Raw genomic sequence first — 13581 nt, forward strand, 5'->3', positions numbered from 1 at the left:
TCCCTTGATTTCTTTTTCATTTCAGCCTTCCCCTGAGCTGCACATGGCTGCTGCAGTGCCCCGTTTACTCACTGTGGTAAAAAAAACGTCAGTTACTATGAGTAAAAAAGGAAAAAAACAGGACTTTGATAAACGCACTATAATTCTAATAATTCAATAATTTCTAAATTGCGATTTAGTGAATATTGTAAACATTATTGTTCCGTTGTAGTATGAAAGGGCACCAATATCCAAAGGGCAATATTTAGCTTTTGAGAAGCTAAATGTTCCACTGGCAGCCGAAAACAGCCATAATGAGAGTGGTGAGAGTGAACCAAGATAGTGAAGCTGAAGGTTGTACGAAGTAACAGCAAGTTGAAACTCACCGTTAAGCTTTATAAAGCTGCAGATTCAGATGTTAATTCTCTTTACTTTCTTAATCTCTGTCACACTGTCACATTAGTTTCACGTAATTTGTTACATCGTTTTTTATCAAATATACCTTATAGCCACAAATATATCTTATAACGACGTATATGTTTTTTTAATGTTATCAACAAATTGTACCAACTCAACAGTGTTACATTATTTTATGGTAATAGAGGGAACGATGTTGCTTTTTTTGTGTGGAGTGTTTGTTGAATATGATAATAAAGCTGTTGAGTAAGGGCCAAAATTATTAACGTGTGAATATCTTCATCATCTGTCATTTGTTTGTCACGGTTAGACACCATTCAGATGTGACAAATCCCGCATCCATCTTTTTTTAAATGTTGTATATATACATAACAGCTAGGAGAACCCCTCAGTTCGTTCGGGTTTCCTGTCACACTGCTGCGTCTGGCAGGAATACGCCTGCAGGCGACTGCAGGAGCTATTTAAAGAACAGACATCATTTTACAGTTCACTACAACTCTTGTTAAAATCCAAATTAGTGGTATTTTAAAGCGATGTCATTTTTCTTTCTGCAGCTGTACTATAGTTATCATCATTCCACAAATAACTTTTAACTACTTATTTCCTTTCAGGGTGCCTTTGATGCAGCTAAACTTCTCCCACTGCAAAGTAACAAGCATCTTGTAAAACTGTACTTTAAAAGAAGCTTACAGACAGACACACACACACACACAAACTGTCTATTCCCCTGACGACAATATTGGGGGTGCTGATGTCATTACTAAATCTCCCAGCACACCTATACGTCTCTCATTAATCTCTCGTGAGTGATTAGGCTGCTGAGACGTATGGAACCGCGGGAGGTGTGAAGCCGGGTGTGAAACTGTTGTCATCTCATATGTTATCGCACTCCGGAGACTGGGAGGATTAAACCACGCCAGACACAGCCCATTGGCAGCTAATCATGCCACTAATGATAAGTGAAATATTCCACTGCCTCTCATTACAATGGCATCCCAAGGTCAAGATCTCACACACAGATCGCCAACATACGCAAGCCAAGCGCCACTGTAGCTTGTTCAGTTGTTCATGTTGTGATGTGTAAACCCGGAGCAGAGGCCGGGTACGAGCCTGAGTGAAGCCTTCTGAATATGACACTTGACGGCTGATGAGAGCAAAACATCAGGGTTGCTGCCAACTGTGGCGCTCTGATGAGATGTGATCTAAAGGTTCTCGTCAGAAGACGTCATGCCGACCGCTGATGCTGTGCCAGATGCTTGTCGCTCAGTGCAGCGCCACATCAAAAATATCGGATATCTTCCCTGCAGCGATCACCGTGAGAGAGATCCCCCATTTACGGGTACAAAGTTACAAACGGGAGCGACTGCAATTACTCAGCCCAGGCAGACATTAGAGGAAAGAAAATGTCAGCAGCCATCAAGAGTAAAACACTCCTTTTACATTTGTACTTACATGTCAGATTCCACAATTTAGTTGATTGTCACAGAGTTAAATATGGCCTCCTGTCACGCTTCTTTATAATGATGATAATAATAATGCATTAGCAAACCAAACCCATAAATGTATGATTTCCTCCATAAGAATCAATCTAATGTCTGATTTATACTCCAGCGGCTGCGACGCTGCTTGAGGCAAAGCTTTGTTCACATGAAGGAAGTCTAATGGTTTTTTAGGCAACAAAAGCACTTGATTCAGGTTCGGGAACGGCAATGTGGCTTCAAATCCCGACACTATTTTGGGATATTTTCTGAATTGGCAGATGCTCAATATAAAGAGATGCAGTTCGTAGCTAGAGGAAGTTTTGGGGATTTATTTGTTATACTTGTTATGTTTTCCTCCATCTCTACAGTGTAGTAACTGAAAGATCCAATGACTAGTCAAAGATAATGGACTAGTGGCCAGTTTATGCTGAACACAAAGCTAATGCAGTCTGATACAACAGTCCTGAAATAAATACTAAAGCCATGAAGGTTATACGATGTTGATTCAATTACTGTGGGGCTATTTCCCAGGCTGCAGTTTTGTTGTACTGTTGAATTGTATTGCAGTTTCTTATATACCAATAAAGGGAAATACATATCAGAAACACTACAACCCCAAAATGACCATAACATTTCATTCCCAACAGTTCCGTTGAAGAGATGCTTCGGTTGTGTGCGATTGAATAAACATGTGCTGTCGTTTAATGCTTGATTAATACAAACTGTGAATGATCCAAACAGGGGAAATGCAATGTGCGCTCAGTAAGAAAAAACATGAAACAGGGGATATGAAATCACATGAGGATTGAGTTTGAGAGCTCCTCTAGGCTGAACTAAACATCTCAATTGCCTCCAGGGGCTTAAAAAAGCACTGTAGCAAGGAGATGTGGCAGATACAATATTTGAATTGACTGTCAGTGGAAAAAACTCCTGCTAAGCTGATATTTGATTACATATTTTATAAAACACAAACACAAATACACGCACAAATGCATCTCAGCTACTGTAATGCCTGCTGCTGTCAGACTTCCTCACTATTATAATCATCAGCCACATATGGAGCTGCTGTCCCGCCCGTGGGGAATAGGGTTGCAGAACGGGCCAACGGGATGAAACCGAAAGGCCCTCACTACTCAGAGGTGATGAATGCTCCGCTGCTTACGGAGCCTCCCGCAGTGCGTAGTGAGAGCAGATGAATGGGGAGGAGAGGTTGATTAATTAGGTCACATGAACGTAGTGTTTCTGGGTAATGCGGTGAAAACGCTGGAGGTGTGCAGTTGTGTGGCTGCACGTGCCTACAACTGGGGAAGAGCTGCTCCAACTTCACTCGATTCCATTTCTGGCTCCTCTGGCATTCTTGAAAAGTTACGCTTTCAATTTGCAAAAACATCCTTTGCTTTTTTTTTTCATGTCGTGAACTCCTGCTGTCAACAGCTGACACAAGATTCCTCCCCCCAATAATCCCAGTATTTTTCGAGTCTGTCAATTGTGCAGTGGTGTGTTTCTGGAAGATTCAACATTAACTCATACAAATGTAAGGATACTCTGAAAAATGATTATTATCAAAATGTTTGTTCCTGTGCTACAGGTTATCTGTATTGTCATGTGTTCCTCCTTGTAATGGTCTCTATGTGTATGTCTACCATGTGGGGGAACAAAAACCTTTTGAGTGTTTTGAATAAATATCTCTGTCTTTAAGCTTCTTGTTTAACCATTCAAGGTTTCTGATGACTCATACTACAATGTGATTCATGTATCCAATCAAACAAGGTTTTGGATGACCAACCAAGCCATCACAGCAGGTAAGGGAGGTGGCATGGAGGCCAACTCTCATTTGCTACTTCATAAAGGTCAGATATAGCAAATTAGCAGCATTGACTTGACTTTTTTTTTTCGTAATGTCAATTATTAACACAATCATATCATATGCCAGCTTGTGTGTGTATGTCACATCACATCACATATCTGGAGATCAGTGTGCTTGTTGCCCTTCTCTTTAAGACTGCTCTCTGCTCTCATATAATTTCCTTAATTGTGGGTCGTGGAAGAGATTGATGGATGGTGGGGGTAAGGAGGATGGGGTGAGAGGGTCCTTTTCCTTGGCACAGATAAGAAGACAAACTAGATTTGAGGATGGATAGATCTTGTCGGCAGCACACGCCGCCACTTGGCAAGCGAGGCAAAGTCGATATTGAGCGGAGGCCTTTCTTACCTTCTTAGATTTACAGTATCTAGAGCTCCACAGCCTCATACTTCAGTCGATGGATGAGCATTTCATACGGAGCCAACTGGCGCAACATGAGTTGAGATGAAGGTCATTGTGACTCATTTCTAGCTCGGATGCTGGGTGGCTGGAGACAGAGCCGCGATATCTCTACTACTGACTTGTTTTACAAAGACAATGGCTCTGGGAAAAGGAGCAGGCTGTTGCGCTGTGCTGGTCCCGTACAGCACTGGTGCAACATGCACAGACTGTGCAGGGCCAAAGACAGTTGAGAGTACAGTAGTAGGGAGTGGGTACAGATTGCTGTAGAACCTCGAGGCATATGGCAGGGAGCCCCATGCCTCCCAGCTAATTGAGTCCTAATGAATCACTGGTTTGGCATGCTACATGTCCCTTGTGATGGCTGGTGTCATTGATGCATTGAAGAAGCCCAGTCCTCTGGAAGTGAAACGGGCAGTGAAGGCTGCACCGGCTGAACGTGGGAGGCAGGCCGACACTGCCGGCTTCACACTGAACACTTTACTCACTCACCAGATGTTACAGGTCAAGGCCCAGAGATTACGAGCTACTCGGCTCCACACAATGGAAATAATTGTTTGATGGGCTGGCAATTCCTTGGCCCATTTGATTCCAGTAACACTCTCTATAGTGGTGGGGTCGCGGCCTCATTGTCAACTCCACAGGGTCAGTGCAATAAGAGAAAACTGACAACTGTTTTTAGCAGAATTAACACACATATATATACAGGACTGTCTCAGAAAATTAGAATATTGTGATGAAGGTCTTTATTTTCTGTCATGCAATTAAAAAAAACAAAAATGTCATCATTCTTTTATTCTTTTAATATTGCAAACTCAAATATCCTATCTCTAAATATTAGAATATCATGAAAAAGTATACTAGTAGGGTATTAAACAAATCACTTGAATTGTCTAATTAACTCGAAACACACCAAGGGTTTCCTGAGCCTTGACAAACACTCAGCTGTTATAAATCTTTTTTAACTTGGTCTGAGGAAATATTTTTAGAGTTTTCTTAAGCTGTAGCATAATCAGCAATATTAAAAGAATAAAAGGCTTGCAATATTTCAGTTGATTTTGTAATGAATCCAGAATGATGACATTTTTTTTTTTTTTTGCATTACAAAATTATATATATATATTATATAACTGATAAGTAGATATACATTGCTGAAAACATTATTATTCATATATATATAAATATATATGAATAATAATGTTATTGACGAGATATAAATTGCTGAAAACATTATTATTCTGATAAATTACACTTTTCTTATTTTTCATAATTTCATCATATAATTCAATAATAACAAGTTTACTCTGATAAGGTTTGAGGCTTTTGTAAGCGGAGTGGTCCCGCGACTAACTGATAATGGAAATAATTGAATGAATTGATATGCAACAAGATATGAATGACAATAGAGTTGCAATTTACAGACACTATATAATGTAAAAAATGTAATTTAATGTGCAAGATGATATCTATTATGTGGGGGATGCATTTATTTTTTTATAGGTGTGGGCCTATTTCCAATTGCATTACTGAAACAGGTCCAGCCTAAACATATTGAAATGGAAATGCTCATTTAAACAGGATGATTCTCTTGGTAGATGTAAGACAATACTATTTTCTGAGATTTGCTTACACGCTTTCTTGCTGGAAGTCATTTGAGAAGATTAGCATTGTTATAACGTTACACTAATTATGAATCTGAAAGAATGGACAGCATTGCTTAGCATAAAGACTGGAAGCGTGGGGAAACGGCGAGCCCGCTCTGCCCAAAGGTAACAAAAGCTCATGTGAAGCTCACTCATTAACCCTTTATACCTTGTTTGTTTAATCTGTGCAAAAAGTGTAAAAACAACTATTTTACAGGCTATTTCTTGGCCAGAGCCAGTTGCAATGCATTCAGCAGAGACTATAATAACCCAGCACATAAACCCCATAAAAAAGCAAACGGTTGTTTTTTCACTTTCATTTTTTTAAGGGATTACTCTTGAGATGACCACGAATACAAATATTTCCCAACATGTCAAACTGTTCCCTTAAACTTCCCAATGGGGAGATGAGAGCTACTTTTCTTTTGTTACTTTTACAGCTTGTTTGAGCTTTTGCTTCTGACACATTTGGTTGACGCCACCCTCCCGTTGCACTTTCAACTTCAGATGCACCTGTCATGTTGATTACACCCCCAAAGCAGCATGTGCATCATTCAGCGTCCTACATGCACACTGCTATCTGAGCAATCTTCACCTTTTGTTCAACTGAAGCAACTGAGATCACCTCTGACCTGCCTCTGCCAGAGGCCACATCTTCATTAATGAGTAAACTGGATGTGAGAAGGCCACCAGCAAAATGAGAACTCAGACACAATCATGCAAGCTCGATAAAACTACTGTTATGAAAGATTCAGGCCACTCCACAAATCGTGTGTCTAATGCTGCAACGCTACATTGATGTCAACGTAAGCCCTGTTTGTTAGATGCATTATCTCAGAGCACTTGGGAAATCTGGAGGGAGTTCAATTTGAGGTAATGCTACTGCAATATGGAGATAAACAACAAATGTGATAACACACAAGGCTTTCAGCAAAGTAAAAGGCAAGAGATAACACACACTGGGGGAAGGGGGGACAATAATGTCAGGAGTGCAAGACAACAACCAGCCCAAATGCTGTCGCTGCTTTGTCGTAATTGTACTGGGATAACATGAAAAAGAAGGAGCCGAACGACGTTCACCATTCTCCGATGATTGCAAAAAAGGGAGAATGCATTATAGTCTTATTATCGGATAAGGTATAGCTCCCATATCCACTCGCTGCTTTTGCTGTCAGGAGCTAAATTAAGTGTCTCGATTCCACTGGGGGACCCAACAAAGACGCCTTTACTGGAGAACTTAATGCTCGTGTTTTGTTGAGCTTCATCTTAAGCCCCTCAACTCACACTGGGCTGCAGAGAACCGTCTTGGGATGACAACTGGAAATTGTATGTTGTGTGTGTGTGTGGGGGGGGGGGGGGGGGGGGGGGTATGTGTGTGTGTGAGAGATAATGTGTGTGTGAATAACACATGTGTCCCACAATAAAGCCATTGAGTGCAGCTTAGGATCTGTTGCAGAACATCCTCTGTAAGGAGATTACAGTTTGGTCGATTGGCAGAAGTTGCCGATGAACTTTAGCACCAGTGGCCAAACACCACTGCCGCCCTTTGCTTACATCCCGCCGAGCCGCAGCATAAACACGACTTGTGCTCATTTGAGCCAACAAGATGTTGGCAAGCACATTATTTAACCAGCAGCCTGTTTTATAGCTGCTAGCTGTTTTGTTAGTGCTTTCCCACAGCAACAGTCAAGGCCCTTTTCCATCTCGGCCTGCTCTTGCATGAGCACTCAAGCAGCAGACACGGGGCACCATGATGGACATATGGGCCAGTACTGAATTGCGCATTTGAACTGGTCACGTTGGCTCATATTCAGCTTTACAATGGGGGTTTAAGTTTCGAAAGGTTAAAATAATTATAAAGAAAGATTACTTAAGAAAAATTACTACAGGTTTGCAAAGCATATCTCTGTTTTCAGTGTTGTTGAGAAAAAAGAACGAGATTTAAAAAATAAAGTCCTGAATACGTTACAGCTGATTGGCTCCTATGATAATCGTATACAGTCAAAATCCATAACCGACAGTAAAAGTTGAATCCAAGCATATCCAACGCAATAAAAAGATCATCATTGGCCAATGAAATCCACCTCATGTGTGCGCAATTGCACGCTCTGACGCATTTTAGACGCCCTCCACTGTCGACGGTTCGGCAATTAGCAGGGTTGTTTTAGTCCCCAACGTGACCCATGCACGTGAATGATTACCGAAGGACTCACTCTTCCACAGGCCTATCTATGCTGGTTGAGGCAGACTCGGGCTCAGCGCTGCTGGTCAGACCGGTGCCGCTGCGCTGCGCGCTCCCATCCAACCATCCATCCACAGGTATACTCATCCCCCAATGCAGCCCGATGAGCATTTTCTAACCGTTTCTGAGCCCCGATCGATACATGTATCCACATATGCGTCATCATGCACTCATTCACTCAGCCTCAGAGCCGGTTAACACGCAGTCGTTTGAAGATGACTTATTACTGCTGTTGCAGCAGGACATCTCTTCATTTGAATATGTGTGGAGGGAGGGGGGGAACAGACGTGGCGGAAAAAAAGCTTGAAGCTTTTCCTGGAACATGACATCTTATAAAGCAACACAGCCTACATATGGAAGGCGTGCATCGTAATCAATTCAAAACGTGATATCCATTTTCAAATTTGTGCGCAATTCTATGTGGGACAGCGGATTATTTGACAGGCGACCGGCGTTTGCGCTTTAAAGGACTCCACATTAAAATCACCAGAAGCACCATCGATGATCTTCCTCGCGAGCTCATTTCTGATGTAATTTGTTTCATTTCTGATCTCTATCGTTTCATTTCCATCACATATGTGACTGTTTCTCAGTCATCCACAGCGGACTGTTCCGCAACCCATTTTCGCATCCTATCCATAAATCTTGCCTTGTCGCGGAGCTGCCTCGCATCCTTAATCAGCTCTACAGTTTCACAGTTTTTAAACACTCCTGTTCATAGAGAAGCTCAGAACTGAGATGCCACTCACCTTATCTCAGTGTATCTTTCTCTGGAGTGTCCCATTTATCCGTTTTAATCCACATCTGTGTCCCCTTCATTTGAGCGCTCTATTCCCCCCCCAATGAGCGAGAGAGGCAGGGAGCGAGGGAGAGAGCGAGTTTAAGAAAATCCATTTGTTAATTCCATTGCCACGGTGAAATCACATCGTCTCGCGCTTTACGTGTTCATAATTCTTTCATAATTCAGAAATCCCGTAAAGATCGATCTTGTTTTTTCTTCTTCTCCCCTCTCTCCAGCTCTGAAGTTGCCTGGTTACCCCTGTTTCTCATTCAAGGAGGCTGAGGGCTGCATACAGCGGCCAATCATAGCAGCAGCCGGAGAGATTAACTATTTCTTGGCTCCACTATTCTAGACTCGTGCGAAAATGAGGAGAGAGGGCGGGGAAACTGGGCCCCCGGTGACAGAAAAAAAATATTTAAAATGCATAGAGAATAATGTAGAGGGGATCCGTTGGAGGGAGAATGTGTGAAGGGGAGGGGGGGATGGAGGGGATTAAACATTTTCGAGAAAAAAAAAGGATTAGGGAGAGGAGGAGGGACCAGTTGCCACTTCCCACTACAACAAAGATGCAAGTGACTGATATTCCAGCCTCCAAGGATATTATGCAAACTGCAGTAGAGTCTCGGGTCCATTCCTTCTCCTTCAGAGGACAATAGGTCTTAAAGGAACAGAGATCAGTCTTATTTCTCAAATCCCTAAAACGCAATCCATCAGGGTAATTGATCACCCTGCTTTAACCAGCCATCCGTCAAGTGAACACTCTCGCCCCCCCCCCCTCCCTCTTCCCTCACCCCTGTCCCACTTCGGTCGCCTCATCATAGGCCGTATTGATTTCAATTTCCCCCCTCCAGCCGGGGTGAAAGGTGTAGGAGAGTGAGCCAGCTTCAATCACTGGTACATGGCACGTGGGGACATAATGACCCCCCACCTATGGGGGGCTACTACAAACAGGTCATGCCCCCATCACACACACAAACACACACACAGATACCCCCCCCCCCCCCACACACACACACACACCTACTGTACGGCCTTGACCTTTGTGAATAGCTGCAGCTTGCACACCAGTGGATTCAGACTGGCCCCCACAGGGGGCCATCCAGAAGTGCTGGTGCATTTTGGGGGAACAGTTGGGGGTCCTGAGAGCGCAACAACAGCCTCTCAAAAAGACAGCACCCGGTAGAAGGGGGGTGACCCATGTGTGCATGAGGCTGTCGAGCACATTCCAGCAGATAAAAGAAACCATGACATCTTTTTTGTTTATCTTCATTAAATGTCAGTATTTTTGTTTTCAAAAGCATTGTTTTACATTCGACATAACAAAAATATGTCAGTTCCATCAGATTCGTGTTCTGGTGCCAAAAAGAGTTCACACGCCACGGAAAATAAAAAAGTTTCCCCTTTCATTTTGTTGTTGTTGTGTTTCAGCTGCTGAGTGTGATTGAAGCATCGCTGGCTTCACTCCATCCCACAGATTACAAATGAAAACAACAGTGTTGGGGTCCTCCCTCCCCCACTGCCGGACGAGAGCTGTGCGTGTGTGTTGTGTACGCAGCACACATACACACCGGCAGAAGTACACACACTCCAACATACACTTAAGCGGTTGATTGACGTGCAGCTCTTGGCTTGAGTACAGCTTAATCCCACTGCTTTCACAGATGGACTCAGTCTTCCTCTTTTCTGTCTGGTGTCACAGGAGTGGCATGTTATACATGTACACGCACACACACACACACACACTCACACACACTGTACAGTACATGTACTTTTGTTTACTGGGGAGGGAGGCTGCTGTGTGGCTTCTAATCCCCTCTGTAACCCGCCCTCCGTTTAGCGACCACCCCTGCTACTGTGTGTACACGCATGCACACAGACACACACGCACACACCTACACACACACACACACACACAACTCTTTGGTCATTAAAAAACAAAGGAGGTCAGTATCAGGCAGCTGGGTCCTGTGAAGCGAGAGTTAATCCTCATTTTCAAGGCCCACAGGCAAAAAGAAGCTTCACAGATGAAATGTTTCACGAGTTACACATGAACACGTTGCTCGTTTGCCACCTTGTTCATTCATCTATCCACTTTTACCATAACAGGAAAAAGTGTTGTTTCTCAGGCTCTTCGTAGGTTGCTGCGGTGAATTATTAGCGCAAATCAAGAGGGGGAAGATTCGACTTTTCTCCCCCTCCCTAATCGTATTCCACTTCTGCAAAGGCTTTGATTTCCATGTAGATGGAGCCGTGTTGATAACGGCAGGGAACTGCCCCGGAGAAATGAGGCAGAGCGATGAGATAAGGCACGCAGATCCCCATCCAGACAAAAAAGACAAAGAGGAGAGTCATCACCCCCACATGGCGGTTAATCTCCATTCAATCCGCAGATTACCGCAGTCCAAATTCTCATCGCTGCACCCCGGCAAATGATTAGTCATCTCCCAGAGGAGCGGTGGTCAACTGATGGCCGCCTTGGTTTGAGAGCTGATCAATAATAGTTCCTGGTTACAATGACAGCAGCTTTGGGATCGCGACCCAACATGTAGCAGAAAACATGCTCATTCAACAGCCAGTGTTCCCCGGCTCGAGGCTCGCTAAAGACGTACTGATCCCAAAACCATTCAACTATATTCCAAACATAAGAAAACCACCACAGAAGGAGCTTGTTCTCCAGGAGAGAGGGCCGCGTTCTCATCTTGTGCTCGACCTACACTGAGTCCTATGCTAATGAGCTGTTTTAATTAGGTCTAATTGTATTGTGCTATCAGAGTGTGTGATTAGCATTCAGAGAGGAACAGTGGGGAGAAGCTTGACATCGATAAATGACATGTGACCCTCGGCCCCCCGCTGCTGGAAAGTTCCGCTCCCTTTATCAATCTCATCCAGGCCTCTTCATTTCCTGTAGCTAATCATAATGTACTCAGACGGCAGTCGGTCCGGGGGCCAAACCCCTCGGGGGCCGGAGCACCTGTGGCAAAGCAATACACCCACTTTCATTGAGGGAGATAAGCAGGTCGTACACGCTAACTGTCATGGCGTGTGCAGCTCACTCACACACATTCAGCGAACATTCGTTCAACTGAGAATTTACAACTGCCACTGTTTTAAAGCTGCAGTAGCCGATATGTTTTAATAAGAGTTAGTCAGGAGACGATGTTTCATGAGAAAGTGGACGCTCGTAGGAACAAACCCACTGGACAATGATCGCTGACTTCACTCCCCCTGAGCCTTGTGGGGTGTCTTAGCATCTTTCTGTTCGTTGTTTGGGTTTCAGTCTCACAGCTTTCATCAACCTCAAGTCCAGCTGGGTTTGAGCACAATTATTTTAGTCTTTTCCTCAAAACCCCCCAAAAGGCCTGAGATTCTCATCCCTCGCGACGACCGACACATTGGCCTCAAGATGCGAAATAAAAAATGGGCACTCAGCTGCGACATTGTGATTGTGGGCCGGTGCTGACGCTCACTCCGGTATATTGAAATGAGTCTTTGTATTGCGACACACGTTTAGCTTTGTGTGTCATGCTCTTTGCCATTGGTGTGTCCTGTGTGAAAGCCACGCCACCAGCTCATTAGTCTCTTGTAGCCAGACCAGCTGTCTTATCAAGGTCATGAAGGTCCTGGAGAAAATCGTGCTCATAAAACACAATATAATTAGAACATGGAAACTGTGCTACAGCCAATCTACTTTCTTTGAATACACTCATTTGTGAAAATGGAACCTCTGCTTTGCTTTCTGTTTGGGTCGAGAGAATTTCAAGGCTGCTGTGTCTTCTCACCTTGGATTCCTTTCATGTGCCATGTCTGAATCTCAAAATCATCAGCAGTAAACGTTGACATTTCTCAAATAAATGCACAATTCCTGCAAGATGTCAACTTTGCCCTCAGGTCAAAAGGATTCTGCGGTCTAACCACAGCATCAAAGTCACACGCAGTTGAAGCTCAGATATTAAATGGCGAGAACCGTAAATAAAGCCGTGCCAATTCAAATTTTTGTTGGTAAAAGCCGATGTCTTTCTCTCCATCTGCTGAGCTCGCATTTTTAATTAGAAGCACTAACACAATGTGGTCAGACTGCATCTGTACACTTTTTGGACGCAGGATAATGTACAGATGCTAGTTGGGGTCTGACCATCTTGATTATTGCCTGTTGTAAAAATGTGGCAAACGTCACAGGATATTTGCATCTTTTATTCTCCAGTATTCATGCCATATTCATATTCTCATGCATATTTCCATGATGTAAAACGATTATTGAACTGTTTGTCTCGTGCCGATGGGCCAAAGACATTGTAGATGGCATATGTTTAAATATGAACTATTTCCATTTCTGAAAAGTAATCTCATCCAAAGATCTTTTACCGACTTTTCTGGTAAACTGACGAGCAGGCTGGTCCCTCATCTCCAGACGCCTGAGTACTCCACGTACGTGAACACAGTGAGGTGACGCTGTCTTTGCCCCATCAGCATATCTGAGCCCACAGCGGCTTCTTCAGGGTACCATGGAAACACACGACACCCCGCTCATGTCCGGTTTGTCAAAGAGGCCCTTTATTTTAGCGAGTGCTCTGAGTATTTAGAAACCCCGTCACACACAAGCACGTATTGTGCGCACTCTTTCCACCCACACATCACTGTGATCAAATTGTCACCGGGGCCCGATGACAAAGACGATGTGACAGTATGTGATTTATTGTGTCAGAGAAGAAAGTAAAAGAGGGTAATTGAGGGTTGAGTGGAGGAAACAAAGTTTGCAGGTGTCAGCGTAACTTTGT

General features: G+C 43.5%; 1 protein-coding gene across 4 annotated transcripts in view; it reads right to left on the minus strand.

Annotated features, from left to right (window-relative positions):
- Window positions 1-9868, minus strand: part of dab1b (DAB adaptor protein 1b) — a 45645-nt gene extending 35777 nt beyond the window's left edge. For 2 of the 4 annotated variants that reach the window (XM_056421509.1, XM_056421507.1), the window contains exon 1: window positions 8775-9083. The gene's annotated coding sequence lies outside the window, so the exon portion shown is untranslated. Of the gene's footprint in view, window positions 1-8774; window positions 9084-9826 lie in introns of those variants that run through there. The other 2 variants (XM_056421508.1, XM_056421510.1) reach the window with 2 other exon arrangements.
- Window positions 9869-13581: the final 3713 nt, after the last annotated feature.

Source organism: Pseudoliparis swirei, chromosome 8, assembly GCF_029220125.1.
Source record: "Pseudoliparis swirei isolate HS2019 ecotype Mariana Trench chromosome 8, NWPU_hadal_v1, whole genome shotgun sequence".
Taxonomy (NCBI): domain Eukaryota; kingdom Metazoa; phylum Chordata; class Actinopteri; order Perciformes; family Liparidae; genus Pseudoliparis; species Pseudoliparis swirei.